Source organism: Acomys russatus, chromosome 27 (assembly GCF_903995435.1).
Source record: "Acomys russatus chromosome 27, mAcoRus1.1, whole genome shotgun sequence".
NCBI classification, from domain to species: domain Eukaryota; kingdom Metazoa; phylum Chordata; class Mammalia; order Rodentia; family Muridae; genus Acomys; species Acomys russatus.
In genome coordinates, this window is record NC_067163.1 from 27,984,428 (window position 1) to 28,010,044 (window position 25,617).

The window sequence follows — 25,617 nt, forward strand, 5'->3', positions numbered from 1 at the left end:
GTGCATGCAATATACCTTAGACAATAACCATGTGAGTTGAAACTTATATCAAGAAGTTACAATATGGAATGCCTAAGGTTGATAAATTAATAATTGTTTCTATATATATTGAGTTTTCTAATGGCTTCAGAAGAACTGCTTAAAATCCTATTAATGGGTCTATGTCATTAAGAAACACAGGCAACAGACATGGCATGAGCTTAGGTGGTTTCCATAGAAACATCTTATGATGCTGAACACTGCCTGGATCCAGAGCCTGGTTCCAGATCTTTTGTGTGTGTGAACATGGATGAAATGCTTTACAGATAAGGACTCCATTTCATGATAGGCTTAGACTCAACCAAGAAAGTCATATAAAAATCAGAATGCTATTATATTAATGTAAAATTTAATTTTCTACAGAATAAAATATAAATTTTACTTTATTTATCCAAATAACTATTATTTAGTTGTCTTCAGAATTTAGATTATTAGAATAGTATCTAATTAGTAGTAGTTACAAATTAGTTATTATAATGTAATGAGCAGGAAATTTTAAATCCACATATTTTCTAAAAGACAAGCTTAATGAGAAATAAAAACATATCTTAAATGATAAGTTAATGCCTAAATAATCAGATATACGAGGTCAGCTAGATTATCAAGTATTTATGTACAGCGAGGTAAATTGGTCTGTTCATAAAGACACTGTCTTGATATATTTGCATTGACAGCTTTACCCATACTCCTCTGATTCTATGGCTCACAGAGGATCATGCACAATTCTACTCTCTCCCTGGATATTCTCATATAGTCAACTGTGACGTAAACTGTTGTGATTTGAATGAGAACGGCCCCTATAGAATGGCCCCTATATTTCATATACTTAAATACTCAGCCCTCGGTTGATGGAACTGCTTGGGAAGGATTAGGAGGTGTTGTCTTGGGGTAGGAGCTGTGTCATTGGGGGTAGGCACTGAGGTTTCAAATTTTCACACCATACCCCCCTAGCTTTTGGCACATATTCTTGTTGATCAAGAGTTCAACTCTTCACTATTCCTTTCCTCTACCATTATGGATATATGGACTCTAATCACATGAAATCCGTAAGCTAAATTAATTGGGTTTTTTTTTTATAAGTTGTCTTGGCTATCGTTTTATCACATTAATAGAAATGTAACTAAGACACAGCCTCATATCACCAAGGTCAGAATTATTTCACGTAACTGAAGTGATCGCACAACTATACACTGATTCATTATGTCGTTGTCTTATACTTTTAAAAGAGAAGCCATCTTCTACGCCTCACTTAAGGTTCTTAGAAGAACTTTATTATCCTTCCCCAGACGCTGACAACAGCCTATAATACAACTCTTCAGAGAATGTTGTTTCACATGTGTACCCATATTTTCAGACTGATTGCTGAATCATGCCTCATTTTTTTCAGACATATTCAATTCGTATATCTTCTAACTAAGAAAAATAAAACATTATTTACAATGAATTGTCAAAATGTGGTAATATTTCAGTAGTATTCACAGGATATAGCAAAAGTGATTCACAACATTACATTCAAAATACTTGTACTGTTCCTCTGACTCTCTAAATCTCAACTATTTAAGTGTCAGCAAGGGATCCATTTTCAAAGATATAAAGCAGAACCTCTGAATGAGGGTGGAAACAGCATTCTAAAATGGGACTATTTACTTGGAAGAAATAAAAACAAATGTTAGCTTACTCTTCTGCTTTAAACCTGTAGCAAGCTGCCTGGTGAGCCACTTCTGCTGCTCCCAGGCTATCAGAGAAACTCAAAATGATAATGAGCACTTGCCATTCTGAGTGAAAGTGCTAATATTTTGAATGCATAAAATATATAGTTTCTGTATGTATTGCATACACTCCTGTGGGGCTTTGTGAGCCTCCTCCATAGGTAATCTAGGTGGTAGGAAATCCATCTCTCTCTCAGCCTCACTGTTCAATGAGAAAGGAAAGGAATATCTTCTGCATTTGCCATCTAAATGAAAATCAAAGGTATTTAGCTCTCCTGTGCCAGCTTCACTTCAATCTTATGGGACCTGTAGTCTAAAGCTTACTGGTTTTACCACCTTTTGGCAACTTTCAGTGGGTCAAATAGCTTATTACATTAGCTCTCTTTAAGAGCTTAACACCCAGTTGTTAATTCAGGGTCAGTAGGACAGGTTCTATTTTTCATGTATCATTTTACCTTATTCCAATAATAATTCCACAGAAAAAGTATATTAGGCCACAAACTGATTTTATGAGCCACATCCCCAGGAATGGGAGATAAGATATTGTTACCTTTTTTATTCAAAATATTCTTCATAATTCTACCTGTTTTGTTTTACTTGCAATATATGCTCCTTCCTACCATAACTTTATCATATTTCATTGTGTACATGCATGAAAATCTCTAACTGAGGTGCTACATACAAATGACATATTTATGACCACACTTTTCATCCTGTAGTATCTATTAAATTTTAGTTCCATAAAATGCAAAGAGATGAGATATAAGATAAATTAATAATTAAAAAAGCAGTATGTAGATGACTATTTAATCTAGGAAATAATGAGATGTGAAATGGTATCATGATTTTTTTTTAAAAAAGCTTACTGACAGAGCCAGCCTAAAAAGACATTTTTGGAAGGGGAACAGGAAAGATAGCTCAGTGACTAAGAACACTTGTTGCTCTAACAGAGGAACAAAGTCTGATTCCCTTCATCTACATGGAAGGTTACTATGGCTTTAACTCCAATTCCTGGGAATTTGATATCCTCTCTGACCTTAGCTGTCACCAGGCATGCACATAACACAAATACATCCATGTAGGCAAAACACATTTAAGGACAACACAAAACACATAATTATAAAAAAATCCTGATTATGTACTACAAGCTTTATTAATAAGATAATATAATCCTAATATGAGCTTTTATAAATATTCCTATAGTGGATTTTTTTACTATTCTAGGAAATAAAATTTTTATATAGTTATATATACCAATACCTTTAACAAATGTATATACTGCAAGAGTGAATTGATAAGATATTTTCTCAATAAAGTAATACAGGATTTTGATCCCAAAATGGGATTTTTACTTTCATGATCAGAAAAAAAAATGATATTAGTACATATGGAAAACTTATATTATATTTATGTTATATAAAATGAACATAATTATAGCCTTAACAACAAAGAAGTGGTAAAACTGTAAATGAAATTTTATGAAACCTAGCTTACTAGTAGGATTACAAGTCAAAAAATTTTATATATAACATGAGGACAAATTATTGCTTAAACTATATAAACATGTCTAAATAGTTTTGTACATTTGTACATATTTTATACATATTTCAGACACAAAAATCAAGGTATAAGTGTGATAGCAGTTATGGTTTTTATTTAGCAACATACAACACTGAAACACTATTATCCAAAAAGCTAGATATTACCACATTTCTCTAGAACTACAGAATGGCCACATCCAACTTGTGAAAGCATTCTACGGAAAGACACATAATTCTGGTATGATATGAAAAAAAGAAATCCTCGGAGAATGGAGAATTTAGAATAGGAGATGTTATTGAAAGACACTAAAAGTGGTGTTGCAGAGAGATCAGAGTCCTAACTATGACACATGCATAAGCAAAACTCATGCATTTCAAAAACAAACAAACAAACAAACAAACAGACAAACACAAACATCAAACTCTGAGACCAGTTGTGAGTCTTAGTATCTGCTCCAAACCCTGCTAGGTGGAGTCTCTCGGAGGACATATATGTTGGGCTAATATCCACTGATAAGTGAGTACATACCATACATGTCTTTCATGGTCTAGGTTACCTCACTCAGGAGATCTTTTCTAGTTCCATCCATTTGCCTGCAATTTTCAAGATATCCTTATTTTTAATAACTGAGTAGTATTCCATTGTGTAAATATACCACAGTTTCTTTATCCATTCTTCAGTTGAGGGATATCTAGGTTGTTTCCAGATTCTGGGTTTTACAAATAGAGCTTCTATGAACATAACTGAGCAAATGTACTTGCTGTATGCCCAGCAGTGGTATAGCTGGGTCTTGTGGTAGCATTATTCCCAATTTTCTGAGATAGCACCAGATTGATTTTCAAAGTTGCACAATTTAGCATTCCCACAAGCATAGGAGGAGTGTTCCCCTTTCTCCACATACTCTCCATCCATCAGGTATTGTCACTTGAGTTTTTTATCTTAGCCATTCTGAGAGGTTTAAGATGGAATCACAGAGTCATTTTGATATACATTTCCCTGATTATTAGGGACTTCAAGTATTTCTTTAAGTACTTATTTTCCATTAGAAAATATCAAGGAGGATCTGGACCCAGGGGTGCCTGCACAAACTGTCGCAACAACCAACGACAACGCATATAGTAAACCTAGAGCCCCTGTTTAGATCTAACCAATGGACAGCTCATTTACCATGATTGTGGGGAGAGTGGGTTCTGCCTCTGACATGAACTCTGGCGTTCCTAATTTCATCACTTCCCCTTCAGGGGAGACCTGGAAGCACACAGAGAAAGAGAAACAGGCTATCAAAATGAGACCTGATGGGGCCATATGATGGTAGCACCATCTGTTGAAGATGCTATCTTTTTCCATTGTATGATTTTAGCTTCTTTGTAAAAAAAAACACAGGTCTGTAGGTATGTAAGTTTATTTCTGGGTCTTTGATTTGATTCCATTGATCAACCAGCCTATTTTTATGCCAGTACCATGCTGTATTTTATTACTGTTGCTCTATAGTACAGCTTAAGATGAGGGATGGAGGTTCCTCAGGAAGATATTTAATGTAGAGAATTGCTTTTGCTATTCTTAGTGTTTAATTTTTCCATATGAAATTGAGAATTGGTCTTTATAGGTCTGTAAAGAATTATGTAGGTATTTTTGATAGGGAGCACTGAGGGTTGTATGGAAGAGTGGGGCATGGAAGGACCAGGAAGGTTCAGGAGCCCCACAAGGACACTATCAAGTATGGTGGATTTGAATCCTATAGTGCTTACATACTCTGAAGCAGCAACTAAGGACAACACATGCAAAGAACTTTGACCCCTTGTTCAGATATAGCCAATGGACAGCTCATTCTTCACTGAGGGGTAGGAGTAGACAGGCACTGCTTCTTACGTGAACTCTGGTGCCTACGATTTGTTCCCTGGCAGGGAAACCCTAGATGCACATACAGGAAGGGGATACAGGCTATCAGAATGAGACCTAGGACTGTGGTCAGCTAGTAGGGGAGGAGGACATCCCTGTAAGAGGTCTAGGGGAGGGGAAGAGGGCAGAGGAGGGAGGGAGAATGAGTTTGGGAAGATATGAGTGAGGGGATAGTAATCAGGATACAATGTGAATTAATTATAATAAAGAAAAAAACAAATTCTAATGTACCTATATGATTACATATTCGATTTGCATTACTATTTTGAATTTCCTCCATAAATCAGCTTCAAAATAATCTTTTCTAATTCATTTTATCCAGATCCTTCATAAGATTTATAAAAGATATACAATTATAATCTCCAAATTGGTTCTGTGCTTGGTGGTTATATAAAATATAAAAAAGATCCCAGGCTGGCCTCGAACCCCAGATCCTCCTGCCTCTGCCTCCTTCAGCAAATCCTACCAGCCTGTGCCACCAGAACTGCTGGCTAGGATGTGGGGAGAGAGGAACACTCCTTCATTGCTGGTGGGAATGCAAACTAGTCCAGCCACTTTGGAAATCTATCCGGTGCTATCTCAGAAAAATGGGAATCGGGCTTCCTCAAGACCCAGCTATTCCACTCCTTGGAATATACCCAGAAGATGCTCCAGCACACAATAAGAAAATTTGCTCAACCATGTTCATAAGCAGCCTTATTCATAATAGCCAGAACATGGAAACAGCCTAAGTGTCCATCAGTAGAAAAATGGATAAAGAAACTGTGGTACATATACACTATGAAATACTACTCGCTATTAAAAACAAGGAATTCCCGAAATTTGTGATAATGGATTGAGCTAGAAATTATCATAATGAGTGAGTTAACCCAGAAGCAGAAAGACTTAAATGGTATATACTCACTTATATCTGCAATACTAGCCCAGGGGCATGTCCCACGAAAGCCTTCACTTACCAGGAAACTGGGACAGAGGGAGGACATCCTATTGGGGACTCTAAATGAGAGAAGCATGGGAGAATGGCAAAGTAGAAGGATCCAGAGGGTCCTGAACCTACAAGTAGAACATTATGATAGGCAGATTTGGCCCAGGGGTCCCGCTCAAATTAAGGCACCAGCCAAGGACAATACAGGCGGTATACTTTAAACTCCTACCCAGATCTAGCCAATGGGCAGAACATTCTCCACAGTTGAGTGGAGAGTGGGATATGACTTTCTCACGTACTCTGGTGCCTCACCTTTGACCATGTCCCCTGGAGGGGGAGACCTGGTGGCACTCAGAGGAAGGACAGCAGGTTACAGAGAAGAGACTTGCTACCCTATGAGCATATACAGGGGGAGGTAATCCCCCTCAGGAACAGTCATAGGGGAGGGGAAAAAGGGGAGGGAGGGAAGAATGGGAGGACACAAGGGATGGGATAACCATTGAGATGTAACAAGAATAAATTAATAATAAAAAATTAAAATAATAATAATAATAATGATAACAATGTAAAAAACAAAGAGTGGTGACATTTTAAAATTGATGAGTATGAAATTTACATTTAGGTCCAAGAATACTATGGGTTTTTTTTTTTTATATTGGACATTATATTCATCTGAATAATCAATACCTTCCAAATAGATAAATCAGTGCTTCTTTTTGGGAAGGGAATTCCCAGAATGTGACTTGGGGGTTGAGTCAGGATGATATGGCATCCATATGGATTTGCAGCATCCAATTTCCTGGCGGGCAGAAGACAAGCAAAGGGGAGAAAAATTTCCCTAGCATCTATCTATCTACCTATCTATCTATCTATCTATCTATCTACCTATCTATCTACATATCTACATAAATACCTACCTACCTATATTTTGTATTGATGGATAATTTATAGGCAGGGACCCTGAAAGCAAGAAGTTTTTATTCCTGTCATACCTCAGAAATACTAGAAGTGCTTAAACCAAATCTTTTTGCTTCCACTAGAAGTACCAAAATGACTTAGGGGCACTCATTCCTACTCTGGTCTCTCATAATCTTTCCTCATTCATCATACCATAGATGATGCACATGATGATGTGACTCAGACTGAGACTCATAAATACATCATGGGAGGATTAGCAGGGCAGATGAACTTTCCCTCTAACCACAACATAGTAAAGTCTAAATAATGCCCAAAAATGCTCCTCAGTAACAACACTTTCTTGGGCTTTTGTCCCCTGTTTAGCACCATGTTTGCTTCCTTTCTCTTAAGCTACCGCCTACAGCACAGCTCCTTTCTAAAACTGACCGCCTCTGAGTGCGGTCAGTTTTAGAAAGGAGCTGTGCTGTAGGTGGTAGCTTAAGAGAAAGGAAGCAACAAGTAGCCAAGAAGAGACTTGATACCCTATGAGAATATACAGGGGGAGGTAATCCCCCTCAGGAACAGTCATAGGGGAGGGATATAATGGGAAAAGGGGGGGGGGGAGGAATGGGAGGATACAAGGGATGGGATAAACATTGAGATGTAACAAGAATAAATTAATAAAAAAAAAAAAACTGACCGCCATGTTGCCTATGAAAGACTATGGAAGGCAACTTCTTGGCATGGCATTGGTACCCCCAACTTTTCTGGGACCCACTAAGACCCAAATGATTGCTCATCTGAGGCAACAAAAACCTCCATCACTGTCATGGACCATCTTCTTTTCCCTGCATCATTACTAACACACTAAAATTCTATTTTCTGTCACCTAACCATACTACTGTTTCTTTTTCCTTATTTTATCTACCTATTTTGTTTATTTATCTATCCATCTACTATTGGTTCTATCTCTAAGAGGAATTTTAATGAATACCATATTCATTTTGATTGATGGCTAAGTTAAGAGCAAACAGAGGCAAGGATACAGATGCCAAATATCAGTGCCACACATATTGCCAGTAGGGCCTTGAAGGCTCCATAGGTGCTTATGTTGGTCAATACAGACTAGCATAATTGAAATCCTTATTCTCTGTTTAAGACAGTATTCACTGAGAGTATTGTCTCACATGCTGCTAGTCTGAAGGTGCACCACAAATTGGCTCTACCTGGCAATCCACAGAAGGTCATTATATATGTGTGTGTGTGTGTGTGTGTGTGTGTGTGTGTGTGTGTGTGTGTGTGTGTGTGTGTGTGTGTGTGTTCTTCTACAATGTTTCCAGGACTTCTACCTGCATTATTGGGTTCTATATCTACGTTATAAACTTCCTGGAAGAAACTGAATTTTCTTTTAAATTTAGTTTCTGTTGCATATACAGGTGAGTGAATGTTCTTAGGTTTATCCATAATTCATATTTGTCACTGAATAACAAGAACTGGACCTCTTCATACTCAATCATGAGTCTGTAAGGAACTTGCATTTCTACTTATTTATACAGTAAGTATTATGGGATATAAAGCAAACTTTGAGAAAACAAGGCAAATTATTCTGTATATTCTTATTCAGATCCATTTCCAGAAAAAAACTCAGCCGTATTAATAAAATTTTATTCAACTTTGAATAGAGATAGCCCCATCTATCATATTAGTGACAGTGTGAGTGTGTGGGAAAGGACAAGCTGATCTTACCACAAGATGAAGAAATGGTGCCAGGGACAGAAGCAAATATTTTGGAAGTCATCCAAGTTCCTTAATGGACCATTAGCAAACACTGAGAGGCACAGTTCCTGATTCGGTTGGAAAGCACTGATTTTGGTCAGCAGCAGAATCCAGAGAGATCGATCATGGCAAGGAACTGCACCAGAACAAACAGACCACACTACTTATTTATTTGTGTGTTCGCTTGTTCGTTTGATCTTCCTTAAAATTCTGCATTGGCTCTGTTGTGCATAACCCTTGCAAGACTTAAAACTCTCGGGGTTTGATTCTTTTAAACAAAGCATTTGTGTCCAAAGGTGGTGTGGTAGTGGCTAGGCTGAGTGGCGCAGGAGTTAACATAGCTTTAAAACTGTCCTGCATTTAAAGTCTCTATCCTATGAGTGAAAACACAGAGACTCTGCAATGCAAATAATAAGTTTCAGGAGACAGAGAGAGCGCAAATATCATTAAGTAGTTTGTCCTCTGTGTTTAATCCATTATACATGATACTTGGGAGAGACACAGAGAATTTGCAGCCACCTCATAAGAATACTATAACTTTAATGTATGAGACATCGAGGCACCTGATTCCACATCAATTCCGCTATAAGCACATCATTAATATTTTAATAAACCATTTGCTTTGCCTTGTGGGCAGCTACTGTGGAACAAGAGTAGCTGTATAAAAATTTATCATATTGTATTTTAAAACCTGATGACTTGAGTTGATCCAATTACCTTACCTCTTCCTCTCTATCCAAAGGCCGTATCTAATGGTAGCTAACGCCATTTAGAAAGTATTTTTGTACTGCTTAGAAATCTCAACTTTTGAGACCTCCCTTTCACAGATGGAGAGAATAGAAATTTGTCACCTACCATAGGAAGTTCAGAAACATAGTAATCAGAAGAGCCCCTGTTAGGGGTTATCTCAAAACTATCCAAGATAAAAGCTATATGCAAATCAAATAAAAAAGAAGAGACAATTGGAGTTAGATCTAAGCATCTGTTCCTTTAAAAGAAAACCCTTTAATATATGTATTGAAAAAGGAGTTATTCTGTACAAGAGAAGATTGATCTTGCTGCACATGACTGATTTGTCTAGAGCATGGAGATTTATTATTATAAGAAGTTATTATTTCAGGAAATTGAAGATAAAATCAATACTTCAGAGATCATAAAACCTTGGCATGAATTGAACATTGAAGGCAGGGTATTTTATTGGGATGTGGGGGCATTTATATTTGAATAACTCTAGAGGTCATTTTGTTAGCATTTTTTATTTAATTTTGGTTTAAATAAATTATTTTAGGTCACTCCTAAATTTTTAACTATTTGTGTTACTTGATATCTAGTAACAAAGTATGTTATTGTTGTTTGTTGTATAACCATGACAATAAAACCAAGACAGATAAGAAATGAGCTGATAAAGTGCATACTTTCTGGCTGTGGTGGTACATACTTTCAATTCCAGCACTCACAAGACAGAGGCAAACACATTACTATGAATTTGAGGCCAACCTGGGCTGCATAACGAGTTCCCAGACACCAAGGGCTAGTGAAATTTTTCTCAAAAAAAAAAGGTATATGTATATGTAATAATTCTAAACAAACAAACAAAAATCCTGTTTCATCCAAAAACAGTGTAAGGACGTTAACCAATAAAGTAAGCTAGCTCTCTTATGAGGTATAGTATGTGAGAATACATTAAATTTTCTTTGTATTTTATATTTTCCAAATACTGCATTTATTTACCTATTAACGATCCTCAAAACATATTCAATAAACCAGGATTCAAGTAAGTTCTCACTCATACTGAAACATTGGCACTTCCTCTGTTGATTCTGTTCTGCAAGACGAATCCCATCATCTGCTCATTCAGGAAACATATAGACACCTCATGGCTCATTTTGCAGATAGAAAGAGATGAGATAAGAATATTTATGAAAATTAATAAAGATAAACACAAAATTTTTAAAAATTAACAAGAAATGTAATGGCATGTTTTCCTTCTTTCCTTCCTTCTCAGGGACTGAAGGGTAGACTTCCCGGATAGACACAGAAAAAGTGGGGTCACAAAGTGATAATAAAGATGGAAAAACTCCTTGTCAGTAGATGAGTCCAACAAGATTAGGCCATATAAGCACATTTTTACTCCAAAAGTATTAGCCAACCAGCCTACTAGTCTTTCTTCAAAATGACCAAGTCTAAATCTGTGTAAGAAGAACCCTCATTAACACTTCAGGACCAATAGCGCCCCAGGAAACGTCAGACTTGGGCTTAAGTATTCTCCCTCTATTTCAAAAGGTCTTACTCTCTGCATGTCTCCTCAGCCTTAATAAATGCCATTCTTTACCAGCTGATTATGTCTGATTGTTTACTGTTTCTGAGATTTTCTCTGTTGCTCCCCATTGTGGGAGACACTTTCCACACTTTTTAATTCTTTTTTCCTTTAATTTAATATTTTTGCCAAGCGTGGTGGTGCTTGCCTTTAATCCCAGCACTCAGGAGGCAAAGGCAGGCAGATCTCAGTGAGTTTAAGGGCAACCTGGTCTATAAAGTGAGTCCAGGATAGCCAGTGCTCTAGTTACACAAACTCAAACTCATGGCAACCCCATCTGACCTCAAAGAAGGTGATGAGCATCAAAGAACCTCCTGATGAGGTTGGCTTCAAATGTGGCAAACCAGCCACTGGGCAAAATGTCCTCATTTTTGCCACAGACAGAATTCTAAGAAAGGGCAAGCTTGGATGCAGGCAGAGTTGGTGGTTGAACTCTGCCAAGACAGGGTAAGCAAGTCCTCAATAGTTTCTGCCTCACGAGTAAGTCTGGTAGAGATATTGGGCTAGAAGGACACAATAATGCTCCAATGTTATAGTGTTGGGTGACTGTTCAGGCAGTAAACTTTCTCAGTAGCTTGGTATTTTGGAAGCTGCTAACCTGCACTACTGGTCCACTCAGGAATATGTGTTGAATTGTAATAGTGGAGCCACCCAACATCAGCTTTAGATCCACACATGAACGGGCACACACTTGCACCTTCAATAATAGATATGTGAACACACATCCTTGCATGCATACTACCTATACATACTTACACACACACACACACACACACACACACACACACACACACCCCAAAATAAAAAAAAAAGACTAAGAACATAGGATTTCAATCTTTAAATGATACAACAAACATTTCATCTCAGTCAGTTGACTATTACTGAAAATCTGAAATGTTTAGGAACAGCAAGGCTAATATTGAACTCTTTGACACTTTTCAATCTGTTTCTGGAAAAGGAGCTACTTTATTCAAACAAGTAGTATATGCTTGCATACTAGACTTTCTTCAATACTGAACTGACCTGCCATCTTAATGTATGCATTTCTCTGATATGACTTTTCAAACCACATATTCTTGTCATTCTTCATGTATTCCAATATGGTTTTGGTTTCACATCATATTTATTGTCTGTCTTGTTTAAAATGTCCTAAGTAGTAAAATACAGTACAAAAATAACCCTAGAGGGTATTTAAAACATAGTACCACTGAGATACGTTGTTCATATATACAATTTTTTATTAATCCTAATTCTAATATAAATGATTAATATTATATTCATTATTTCACAAAGATGATTTATTTTCAAGACAGTATTTTTCTGCATAGTCTTGGATGTCATGTACTCACTGTAGACCAGGCTGGAATCAAACTCTCAAAGATGCACCGTTCTCTGGCTCCTGAATATGAAGATGATGCTTAACTCATAGATTGGGTAGCCATCATCCAGCTTTGATAATTTTAAAGAATATTGATGTTATATCTATGTTTGTATTTCTTAGATTTTACAATATTCTATGTACTTTCTAATTCAGTGGATATTTTAACCTGAATTTCAGTTTTTTTATCTGTCGTTAAGAAAGCATTTGTATCAATGCTCACTACCCAATAATGCTTGTTTTCTTTAAGCAAATTTCTGTATGCTAAAATGTAAAATGAGCTCCTGATCCTGGAAATCCTAAGAAAAGCCAGAAGTCACTATATCATAGGTTAAGTACTTCTAACATTTTACTATTTTGGTACAACAAAAAGAAAATACTAAATACATATTTGGGTTAAAATTTCAAAAATAAATTTGCTAATTAAATTCATCATTGTTTGGCAGTTAGTAGTAAGTTTGATTTAATTTTTCATCCTTATAGCTAGGAAAAATGTTAGAATGGTTTTGTAAAATTGTTTGTGATGCACCTGACCAAGGTAGAGGATAGTTTATGAGCTCACAGGAGGTAATTTTCCTGACTTTAGCCATTGCAAAATGTCACCACAAACAAATACATTAAAGGGAAATAATACTGGTTATTTTTGTTTGTCATGAACTCTGTATTACCGAAGTCTGTATTGTTATTAATGGTTTTAACCATAGAGCATTTAGTAGACTTGAATCCTACTCAGTAATATTTGGAGAAAATACATACTCTCTTTTTGCCCAGGGCCGAATCTCAGCATGCTCACCATGAAGGGCAATTGACTGGTACACAGTTTTATAGACATTAAGAGTACAATTTGAAAGCTAGATGTCCTTGTCTCAGCCTTTCTTCACCACTTATTCACTGTGCAAGATAGACAAGCCATTTTGCTTCCAGCATCAGTTTTCTTCCTTTGCAACATATGGTGAATAAGATTCTCACTAGCTTGGTAAACATGAGGATTAAATAAATTTATATAAGTTAAGAGTTTAGCAGAGGGCAGCATTTGATTTGTAATGTCCATAATTTTGAATCATAATTTCAAACTTCATTTCTATAATTATTTTAAATACCGAGATTATTCTGATATGCAATACGTTGGCCTTTAACACATTTGCAAGAGATGCAGGATTCATAACACTTGTTTCACTATTTTTTTTTAGTACTACTGCTAAGGTTATTGTTAAGTTAGGTAGCTTATGGGGTTTTATGTGATAGATATAATGGTATAGGACAAATGCAATTTATGCTTTAATATGCTCTTGATATAATAATTAATCAGCCTAAAATAATAATAAGAAAAGAAACCTTATTCTGCCAGATAAAAGAGAAATGTAGTTAGTACATTATGTTTTTCCAAATACAAAAGTTTCATTAGGGCTGTCAATGTGGGGTTGCTCTGTGGAAGATCACCTGACTAGCATATGAGAGACCCTGGAATATATCACTAGTATTGCCATAAATAATGATAAAGTTTTAAAAGATCATTAATTTATTATATGAGTTTTCTCTGATCTGATTCTATTTGCCAACCACAGCCATAGATAAGCAGGGCACAGAGCCCTTTTAGTACAAATATAAAATGAAAATTGACCTTAAGTTTGAGATTCCATATAAGTAAGATGCTGCAGATAGACATGGGGATGTCCTCAGTTGTCTTTAGAGTCTGACTCACACCTTGGCTGGTTTTCCTACTGAGCAGAGGGAGGCCCCATGACTTGTTATAACCAATATAAGAAATTGGGTAGGTTGTTTGATACAGCTTTCTACAGTTAGAACTGCAAATTCTAAAGTTAAAACACTCAATAAAATGCTTTCTGTGCTGAGGCTACACATGAAGAATCCAAGTTAATTCTATCTGTGGAGGTTTCTGCATATAATACAAGTAACAAAGAGGCCCAGGCATTTTGATAGGGTTAGGGTTCTTGCTGGATAAGCCATTGTAACCAATACAGTGATGAGTTCTAGGGTCAATGAGAGATTATGTCTCCACCTGTAAGCAGTAGAAGGGAAAACTGACGTCAGTGTGTGCCTTCCAAATACACCCGCACAGGGGTGTGCTACAACACACTCCAGTTAATATGTATGTTTACAACATATGCAAATCAAAAACAACACTGAGGGAAACAAAAAGCATTGCAATTTTGTTGTAAGATTCTGCTTTAGCATCCGTTTGATACTTCTGATGAAGTACATTATCTGGAGGAGTGATGAGGTAATGTCTACGGCGGCAACAACTTCAACAGCCCAAAATGAGATAAAGTATCAGCTTAGAATTCCACAGGAGCTTCATCTTGCCAAACCTCATATGAGCTTGAGAAGGGATCTCCCCTAGCTCTTCCTCGGATACAAATAACTTCTTGAGTACAGCCAAGAACAAACTAAAATGAAGCAATCTAAGTGTTCTAATTCTTGCTCAGATTCCTGGCTGAGCCAAGAAGGAAGGAAGGAAGGAAGAAAAAAGAAAGAAAAAAAGAAAGAAAGAAAGAAAGAAAGAAAGAAAGAAAGAAAGAAAGAAAGAAAACTAATCTACATACTTTTAAGAGCCTGAAAACCAAGGTTTTGCCTAACAGGTGCTCCACTGTGCTCTTACTAGGTAATGGGAAAAAAAAGAATATTTTACTTTGCACAGCTTTATTTTATCTGTAATTAAGATTCTCAAAAACTATGAAAAGCGTTTTTGTTACTCTGCAACTCGTCCTGCATTTGCTAAGCATTCTGTTGTTTTCATTATAGTGTATCAGCAATACATGCTTCTCTAAACATTGCAACCTAAGAGAGTTTTATGAAACTTCACTTACCCACCAGGAAAATTCACATTAAACTGACTTTGAGATTCTATCTTACATCTGTCAGAATAGCTAAGATTACAACACAGTGGTAGCTCATGCTGGCAAGAATGTGGATCAAGGCAGACACTCCTCCACTGCCTGTGACAGTGCAAACTTGTACAGCAGTCTTGGAAGTCAATATGGCAGTTTTCATAAATTTGATAATAGATCTACCTCAAGACCCAGCTATACCACTCTTTGGCATATACCCAAGAGAAGATCCACCATTCCACAAGGACACTTGCTCAAATATGTTCATAGAAGCTTTAGTCGTGATAGACAGAAACTGGGAACAACCTCTATTCCCCTCAAGCAAAGAATGGATAAAGAATGTAGTATGTTTATGGAATGGGGTATCACTCAGTTGTTAAAAACAATAACATCATTTAGTTTTCAGGCAAATGCATGGAACTAGGAAATAATCATCCTGAATGAGGTAACCCAGACCCAGAAAGACAAACATGGTGTGTACTCACTCATAAGTAAATATTAGCCATAAAGTAAAAGACAGTCATGTGCAATCCACAGATCAGAGAGACTAAGGATCATGGAGGACTCAAGAGTGGAGAAATAGAATAGATTTTGCAAGTGGACAGGGGATTGGGAACTGGAGGAATCAAGTTAGGAAGGGAAAAAATACAGGGGAAAACGACTGAAGCATTTCCGGGGCTGGTGGAAACGGAGTGCAATGGAAACTCCATGAAATCTATGAAAGTAACACTAGCAAAGGCTCCTAGTAATGGGGGACACTGGACCTGAACCCTTCATCTTTTGAAACCAGGCAAGAGCTCAAGTGGCAAAGTTGGGACACTAACCTAGTTACAGTATCTATGACCTATAGTTTGTCCTGCCTGCAGGGTGTGCTGGGACCGGAGCCTAGCAGAGTAGTCATCAGAGACCAGAGAGACTTCATCAAGCGAAAGATGGAGGTGAATGTGGAGTCTCATGGCCAAGTCCAGACAGAGCTCAGGGGGTCCTGCTACACTAGAGAAGGAAGGGTAGGGGGAACTAAAGGAGTCACGGACACACCCTGAGAACACAGCCCACAGAATGAACTAACCAGCACGCATGGGAACTTGGGAAATCAAGGAACATGTAGGGGTCTGACCTAGGTCTTTTGCATACATGCTGTGGCCGAGTAGCTTGGGGTTCTTGTGGAAATCATAACACCATAGTGGGGGTTGTCCTTGACTAATTTTCATACTCAAGGGACCCTGTTCCCTCTTCTGTGTTACCTTGTAAAGCCTTGATGTGATGGTATGTGCCTTCATCTTATGGTAGCTTGTTATGCACTGTTTGTTTGATGTCCCTGGGAGGCCTGCTTTTTCAGAGGGGAAAAGGGAGGTAACAGGGGAAGACTGAGGGGACAGAAGGAGGGAAAACTGCAGTCGGGATGTGAGAGAAAAAAATTTAAAGATATAAATACACTTCACTTCTTATGATCCATTCTTTGTCTCAGCCCTACTTTGTGGAAATCAACTGTAGTAACACGTGTAGCAATTTTTGTGTTTTCAGCATCATCTCAGTCCTCTGTATGAGCCTATTGATATTTCACTCCAAATACTCCAACTATTTGTTTGTTACAGGTTGGCGCCTGTACATTGAGAGAATATGCGATGAGAAAAAATTGCGTATTTCTCTTCCAACATGTCTTTAGCTATGTAATTGAAGGATTTGCATTTCTTTATTTGTAGATGAGTTTTTTTTTTTTCAATGTGGATACAGCAGTCAAGTATGAGCATTCACACTATTCTACATTTTCATCAATATTTACAGTGTCAGTATTTTTCATTTTTGTCAATCTGTTAGTGGTATAAATGTGCAAACAATGTGTTGCATCTTTGTTTTCCTAACTACAGCAGAGTTTAATTAACAAATGATTGACATGTATGTTTTCAGTTTTTTTTTTTTTCCTAAAAGAGCTGTTGAACGCTGCTTAGTTTGGTTTAGAAAAGCTTCCTAAATTTTTACATATAACATAAAATTTATCTTTGACTTATGTACAAGCTTAAAATCCTCTATCAGTTTTAGTATTTAGTATTTAGACCGTCCTCATTTTCAAAGGAATCATTTGGACATTTTTTTTTCTTTTTTTTTTTTATTAATTTATTCTTGTTACATCTCAATGTTTATCCCATCCCTTGTATCCTCCCATTCTTCCCTCCCCTCCCCCATTTTCCCATTATTCCCCTCCCCTATGACTGTTCCTGAGGGGGATTACCTCCCTCTGTATATGCTCATAGGGTATCAAGTCTCTTCTTGGCTACTTGCTGTCCTTCCTCTGAGTGCCACCAGGTCTCCCCCTCCAGGGGACATGGTCAAATGTGAGGCACCAGAGTACGTGAGAAAGTCGTATCACACTCTCCACTCAACTGTGGAGATTATTCTGACCATTGGCTAGATCTGGGAAGGGGTTTAAAGTTTACCTCCTGTATTGTCCTTGGCTGGTGCCTTAGTTTGAGTGGGACCCCTGGCCCAAATCTGCCTATCATATTGTTCTACTTGTAGATTTCTAGGACCCACATAATAATCAAAACACAAAACATGCAGAACAAAGAAAAAATATTAAAAGCTGCAAGGGAAAAGGGTCAAATAACATTTAATGGTAAACCTATCAGAATTACACCTGACTTCTCAGCAGAGACCATAAAAGCCAGAAGGGCCTGGACAGAGATCCTGCAAACCCTAAGAGACCACAGATGCCAGGCCAGACTACTTTACCCAGCAAAATTATCAATAACCATTCATGGAGAAAACAAAATATTCCATGACAAAAACAAATTCAAACAGTACCTATCCACAAATCCAGGTACTAGAAGGAAAACTCCATCCCAAAGGGTCAAGCTACAACCAAAACTACCCAGGAAATAGATAACTATCTCATTTGGACATTTTTTATTGTTTGTTTCACACTGCTGGAGATTGAAGACAAGTCTTGTTGACACTAAACCAATGTTGTAGCACTGAGCTACACCTTACCATTGACCAATTAGTAATTATAATTTAATTTAACTTTGTGTGTTCATACATTTGTCTATGTTTGGGGGAGATATATGTACATGGGTGCACCTACGTCATGACATATGTGGAGAGCAGAGGACATACTTGGGTGTCAGTTCTCAGTTTCTACCATGCTTGAGGCTGGGTCTCTTTTTTTTTTTTTTTTTTTTTCCCTTTTCCCATTTATGACAGGTTAAGATCCTCTGCTTATGTGCCAAGTGCTTTACCCATGGGTTAAGCCTTCCATGCCCAATTTTAAATTGTAGTGCTACTGAACACATCAGGGGCTCCCAGTGTGATTGTGGCTTTTCTAAAATCCATATAATTCTAATTTTATGTTTATATTTGGAATTGACTTGGATTTCTTTAGTGCCTACTATGAATTACTGATTTAATGAAACTTTTGTCAGAATCTCAAGTATCAACTGCTACACTTTTTATATTTCCCACAAATCTGCAATATTGTTTATACACTGTAATTCAGACATGATTAAAATTATTATGTGGATCTTTATAGTTTAGACGTTTTAGTATTTGCCATATTACATTACAAAGAGAGTGAAAAAAAGTCCATGGCAGATTTAATTGATTGAGTATTTCATGTCATGTAGAAATATATTTTTTACTAACTAGGTTAAATCTTTAACAGTTTCATATGTGTGCATAATGTATTCTGATTAAGCTCCTCCTACACATACTTTTCTCTTCCTTCCGTCTCCATCAACCCCTATTATCTCTAACTATATTCTCCTTGCTGGCTGGTATTCTTAGTGCTTGACAGTACTTTCCACATTGCTGGGGGAGAAAAAGCACCAGTGGCTTCACCCAGAGGACAATCTGAAGGCTAAGATACCAACTGCCAAGTAAGAAACTCACTTCACGACACAAAACATTTCTCTGATATAAAACTTACTCCTTGAAAAAAATAGTTAGAAATGGAGAAGTAATCTAGAAATGTTCACTCGTCTATCACTGAGCTCTCTGATTTTTAAAGTAAAATGTCTATAGAAGATAAGTTCAATTCAGACTAAAATGCTCAACATATGTTCTTCTGGCTATTAACTTATTAATACACTATTGATGTTTCCTCCCTTTGACTCTGTAGAAAGGACATTAAGAGTCGTTTTATTTTTTTAATACTTTTGTTGACTTACAAGTTGTTTTCAATTGAGATGATTTTTCTCAGGTAAAGCTAGACATAAAACATATAAACATACACATATATGTATGTATATCTTAGCATTGAGGAAAATGAACATTAAATCCTCATGTTAACAATATAAAGGAAGAAAATGATCATTTTTACAAACTTTTATGATTAAAATAATTTCAATGAGTATAAAAAAATTCCTTTTTTGGCTACCAACAAAGCTTTCTCTGCATAAATTTCAGTTAACTCTAATTGTTATCATTAAATATTTCTGTAAAACTGTAAAATTTTGTTCTATATTTTTATGTAACAAAGAATATAAATATGAAGCAGATTATTAGATGATTTGTTAAAATTCATGTATACTAACATAAGCACTCAAATTGCAAATATAACTAAATTTTATCAACTTAACTTTATACTTAACACAATCCTATAGAGATGAATATATTCAAAAGAACTGCAATATGTTTGTAGCAAATTTTCACATATTTACATTATTTAGGCATACCTTATAAATTATTTTGAAACAACAACTAAATTCTTTTATTTTTTAATAGTTTAATTCCCTTTATTTTGAAAGTTTTATTTTGACAAGGATGTACATTTTGTGTCTCTTGTACACATTCTGTTTGCAGTTAGCATTCAGATTTTATATATTACTCATATAATTTTCAGTGACTTAAATTTATCTTACCTGCCATGTTCCATTGCCGTAAACTGCTCAACTTACTCTACAGATAGAGCCTGGAGACACTAACTTAAACCTACTCGAGAATATGCAGTGTTTGTAGAAATTATTGAAGTCTTTTTCAAATGGTATCACATCTCACGTCCAATTCATGTGTTATAAATATATTTATATTCTGAAGTCAGCTTACTTTCATGTTGGATGCTTTAGTTTGATATCCAAAAAGGAAAAAACTGAACAAATTCTGTTTGTTTGCTATGCTGAAGCCTAAAATTCATATCATGTGTGTACATTCATTTGGAGATAGAAATAACAAGACTGACTGACAGAAAGATCCTCTCGTGTCCTAAGCTTAGAAATGCACTAACATGCCTTAACATACTGAATCTACCCATCTTAGGGCAATGAACAATAAAATTCAAATGTCACGAAACTTTGTCATCTATGTATCCATGTTTATTGTAGCCTGTTGTTATTTGTGAATGTTTTAGTTTGTGTTATATCGACTATAAGCAGTAGGGAATTTGGAATAGTTTAGTTAGAATACTTAAATTTTCCATTCCTATATTTTTGTGGACAAAATTTACCTTTTATTGACCAAGAAAAATAGTTATGTATATCTATAAAATGTGTATAAAATGTTTATAAAATGGCTCATATAAGCTTCATTTTAAAAATTCAGAAATGTGTCTAAATGATGCATTTCTGGATGGATAAAAATAGTTGTGATAAATTCCTCTAGTGAAATACTTAACAATCCAAAAGAATGTGAGGAATTTAGAGGCAGATCATTTAGAGACAGCTAAGGATGCATACCCCTTCTGCAAACCCTGGGAGTTTAGTTTCCAGAACTTATGGCTCACAAATGCCTATAGCTCCCGGAACTCTAAAACCCTTTTCTGACTTGTATGGGTACTTAATCTATGTGCATAAAATGCTCACACAGACACATACAAGCACATAATTAAAATGAAGTTAAAAATAGAATTTAGCTATATTTATTTAAGTCATCCCCTTCTGAAGAGTGCTAGCATGAACTTCATGTCTAATGTTGAACACTAGAAACCACGCCCCCCCTTATTTTCCTTGGAACACACAACTGCCTGAGTACTGGGCTACATGATGTGCAGTACCAAGACACAAAGGAAAGAATTTATCTCTGTAACAGACACTTGAAGCCACAATGTGAAATACTCCAGCATTATTATATCATGTGACTAACTAAAGGCCACCAGTATTGTACCACTTTGATAAGACTTAAGAAGCAGCAAATTACAATCACTTATAGATCATCTACCAGCAAAGATAGTAATATAGACCATGGTTTATTCATATAGATAAATTATTTAACATATAGCACGATGAGTTTATAAAAAAGCACAACACCTCAATTTAATAGCCACTGTCCTCCCTGGCTAAGATTATAAAGAAAAGCAAAGAGCATGTACAGTTTATCTCCTAAACACCTCGGTGATCATATTATATGCACAAAAATGATTTAATGTTCTATTTTGATCTATAGATATATAAGAAGTCATAAATAGCCTCAAGTGATACTATCAAAATTTATGAAATTATCTAACTTGAACATTTATTGACATATTTTTATTATATTTGTGAAGTATACAAGTATTTTCTACTTTAGCCATGCTGAATTTCACTTTGGTATCTTTGAAATGGTAGCTGCATTAGAATAGTAAAACAGTCACTAATCGTTTAAGTAAATGCTAGCTCAATTGGATTTTATGTGAAAGACTGACACAGAGATAGTTGTTTAAACAGTAGGATTAAAAAATAATAATGGATAATGCAACACATGATGTTTGCATTTGGGCAAGTATCCCTCAAAAAGAAATCCTTCAGAGACAAGGTAGGCAGAGCCAGAGAATCATTTCTGTCACGCATTGTAAGAACAGTTTGTTCTTTTCCACTGCAGATACACACACACAAAAGAAAATTACATAAATTGTTACTGGAAATAAGGAATGAGCCATGTTCTATTGAAAAGTAGGTCTCCTCAAGACATGCTTTAGGCAAAACTGTGGAATAGACGGCAGACCCAGACAATAGAATGGGAAAACTCTTGGACTTGATACTTTGGTTTCATTGAATTTTTGAATAAAGTGAGCAAGACACTTAATTTCTCTGTATCAGAGTTTGATTGTTGTAAAAGTAAATATGCCTTAACTCCTAAGTAATTACAAGAAACCTGCAATTGTGAATCTGTCTTTAGATTTGAACACACCCACGTGGCTTTTTTTCACTATGTGTGAGTAACTGTTTCTAATTCCTAGTTATCATCAATGTGGTATTTCATTACCTAGTGGTTGCTGAGGATCACTCAAGGGAACTACTTAACCCATAATTCCGAAGATGAATCATGATCTGGCACTGCTTTTAAAGCTTTCCCTTACAATGCTTTTAGTACAGTTTTAAAAAAAATCTACAAATTTGGTTAATTACATCAGGGTTTGCATTTCTGGTAAAGTAGAGAATGCATCCAGGCCTTGTATTCATGGAAAGTACTAAAGCACTAATATACACAAATGATGAAATGAAAGTGGGTTGTGAGATTTGACATTTTATAAAACATGAGCTTAGGAGTAGATGTAAGGGTTTTCTTCTATATTCAAAATGATGAGGAACACTCCTTCATTGCTGGTGGGAATGCAAACTAGTACAGCCACTTTGGAAATCTATCTGGTGCTATCTCAGAAAAATGGGAACAGGGCTTCCTCAAGACCCAGCTATTCCACTCCTTGGAATATACCCAGAAGATGCTCCAGCACACAACAAGAAAATTTGCTCAACCATGTTCATAGCAGCCTTATTCATAATAGCCAGAACATGGAAACAGCCTAAGTGTCCCTCAGTAGAAGAGTGGATAAAGAAACTGTGGTACGTATACACTATGGACTACTACCCAGCTATTAAAAACAAGGAATTTCCGAAATTTGTGGATAAATGGATTGAGCTAGAAATGATCATAATGAGTGAGTTAACCCAGAAGCAGAAAGAATCAAATGGTATATACTCACTTATATCTGCATACTAGCCCAAGGGGCATGTCCCACGAAAGCCTTCACTTACCAGGAAACTGGGACAGAGGGGAGGGCATCCTATTGGGACTCTAAATGAGAGACGCATGGGAGAATAGCAAAATAACAGAATACAGAGGGTCCTAGAAACCTACAAGTAGAACAATATGATAGGCAGATTTGGGCCCAGGGGTTCTGCTCAAACTAAGGCACCAGCCAAGGACAATACAGGAGGTAAACTTTAAACCCCTTCCCAGATCTAGCCAATGGTCAGAATAATCTCCACAGTTGAGTGGAGAGTGTGATATGACTTTCTCATGTACTCTGGTGCCTCACATTTGACCATGTCCCCTGGAGGGGGAGACCTGGTGGCACTCAGAGGAAGGACAGCAGGTTGCCTAGAAGAGACTTGATACCCTATGACAATATATAGGGGGAGGTAATCCCCCTCAGGAACAGTCATAGGGGAGGGGAATAATGGGAAAATGGGGGTGGGGAGGGAAAAATGGGAGGATACAAGGGATGGGATAAACATTGAGATGTAACAAGAATAAATTAATAAAAAAAAGGAAAAAAAAGAATTAATAAATTCTAAAAAAAAAAAAAAAAAAAAAAAAAAAAAAAAACCAAAATTGTATCGCTCTGAAATTCAACCTCAAGAGAGGAATGTTAACTCTTCGAAGAAATACAGAGGAAGTGTTTTCACACAATTTTTTATCATAGCCTCACTCAAATTCTACTTGATACATTGTGTGTTCTGGAGGAAAAAGCTTGTTTTTTCGGTCTTTGATTCTCATTATGTTCTTTAAATTTATTCATTTATTCCCACTGCCTTCAAAAGACAAATGTTTTACCTATTATAATACCAACTCAGAGAAAAAAGAATTTTAACTTGTTTAGTATAGTCCCTAATATGACAGCACATGGATTCACTAAAGGTTACAAGAGTGCGTAAAACCCTCTTTAGTTCCTATGCAAAGGTTACATGACTAAAAATAAATTGATCTCATAAGATACACACTGAAGAAACAGAATAAGCACATCTTGCTGTAAATTGACACATTTTACTCAACTCAAGCCCTCCCCCAAACTCCTTTTACTTCATTAATGCTGTCACTCTTTAAAGCATTTGGTCACTTCATTAAAAGCTCCTTTCCTGATTCAGCTATTATTTTCCATATTACAGCACAGCATGTAAATTCATCATTATACATACGGAGGAAAATCTTATTTTTATTATATGATAGCATGAAGCATAAGCCATCCTTAATACACACCTGAGTTTTGATCGCTCTCAATTTTTCTCAGATGCCTTGCAAAGCATCTAAAGGACACTTGATTTCCTGCCTAGGTCTTTATAGCTTCATACATTTGTAGAAATTGGTGTTTTCCTCTAAATTCCATGAAAAAAAAAAAACAGATTGGAGATGGATTTGCATGTGAGAATTTCATTAAATCAAACTCTCAGGATGAGCAGGAGCCAGCAAGTATGGGTAACTAATTGGAAGAAGAGTTAATTTGAGTTTAGTTGCCAATCTAGAGGGCTATGGCCCTGAGATCTGATCCTGAATTGGGGAAATGAAACGGTCGTTCCTGATCCTACATTGGGAGATACTGGATATTAACTACTCCCCAGTGAAACAGCTTCCTGGAGTCCAGGTCCGATCTCAAGAGGCCTAAGCTAGGGGCTGTCACAGTCTGGTGAGTTCTCAGTTCTGAGAAGCTTGTATTAATTACTCAAGGAAAGATGTTTGTAAGTACCGCAATACCTGCTACTGATGTAAAAGTGAGATAGAAACCCATGCAATCAGTTTTCACTCACGTTAGTCAGTGTCTCTCAAATTAAGAGCTTGCCCTGCTAAGGCCACGCACATTTATATGGAAGAACACATTGTCAAATATGGGGCACAAAGCACTGGGAAAGAAATACTCTCTAAGATATACAATCTATAATGCTGCTATTGTTTTATTCCTTTAAAAGTACCAAAATAGAATAATAATATAAATGTATATGTACAAAAATAAAATAATTAAAAAATTTTAAAGTACCAAAATAGAGAAAAGAAATGAATATAGTATGGTACAAATATATTTGTGACTCAATACAATGGGTTTTGGTATATTTTTGTTTCTTTGTTTGGTAAACAAGGTAAAAGAAATGTGTTGTCCAGCATGACTATAGTTTAGTGTAGGAAGTGAAGGAAAGAAAATGGTTAACAAAGAGATATAAAGAGACAATGCATTTAAACTACAGCTACAGCCAACATTAGATGAAAGTGTACTGAAATGCTATCATTTGGTCCCTGTTAATATATTCTGATCATAGACATGTTCACTGGCTGCACAACTATTAAAGATTTAATATGTGAAATGGACACTCTCCTAGCCAGAAGCAATA

At 36.3% G+C, this 25,617-nt stretch overlaps 1 protein-coding gene across 1 annotated transcript in view; it reads right to left on the reverse strand.

Annotated features, from left to right (window-relative positions):
* Sgcz (sarcoglycan zeta) overlaps nt 1–25,617 on the reverse strand; it is a 916,614-nt gene that overhangs the window by 626,978 nt on the left and 264,019 nt on the right. The window lies entirely within an intron of this gene.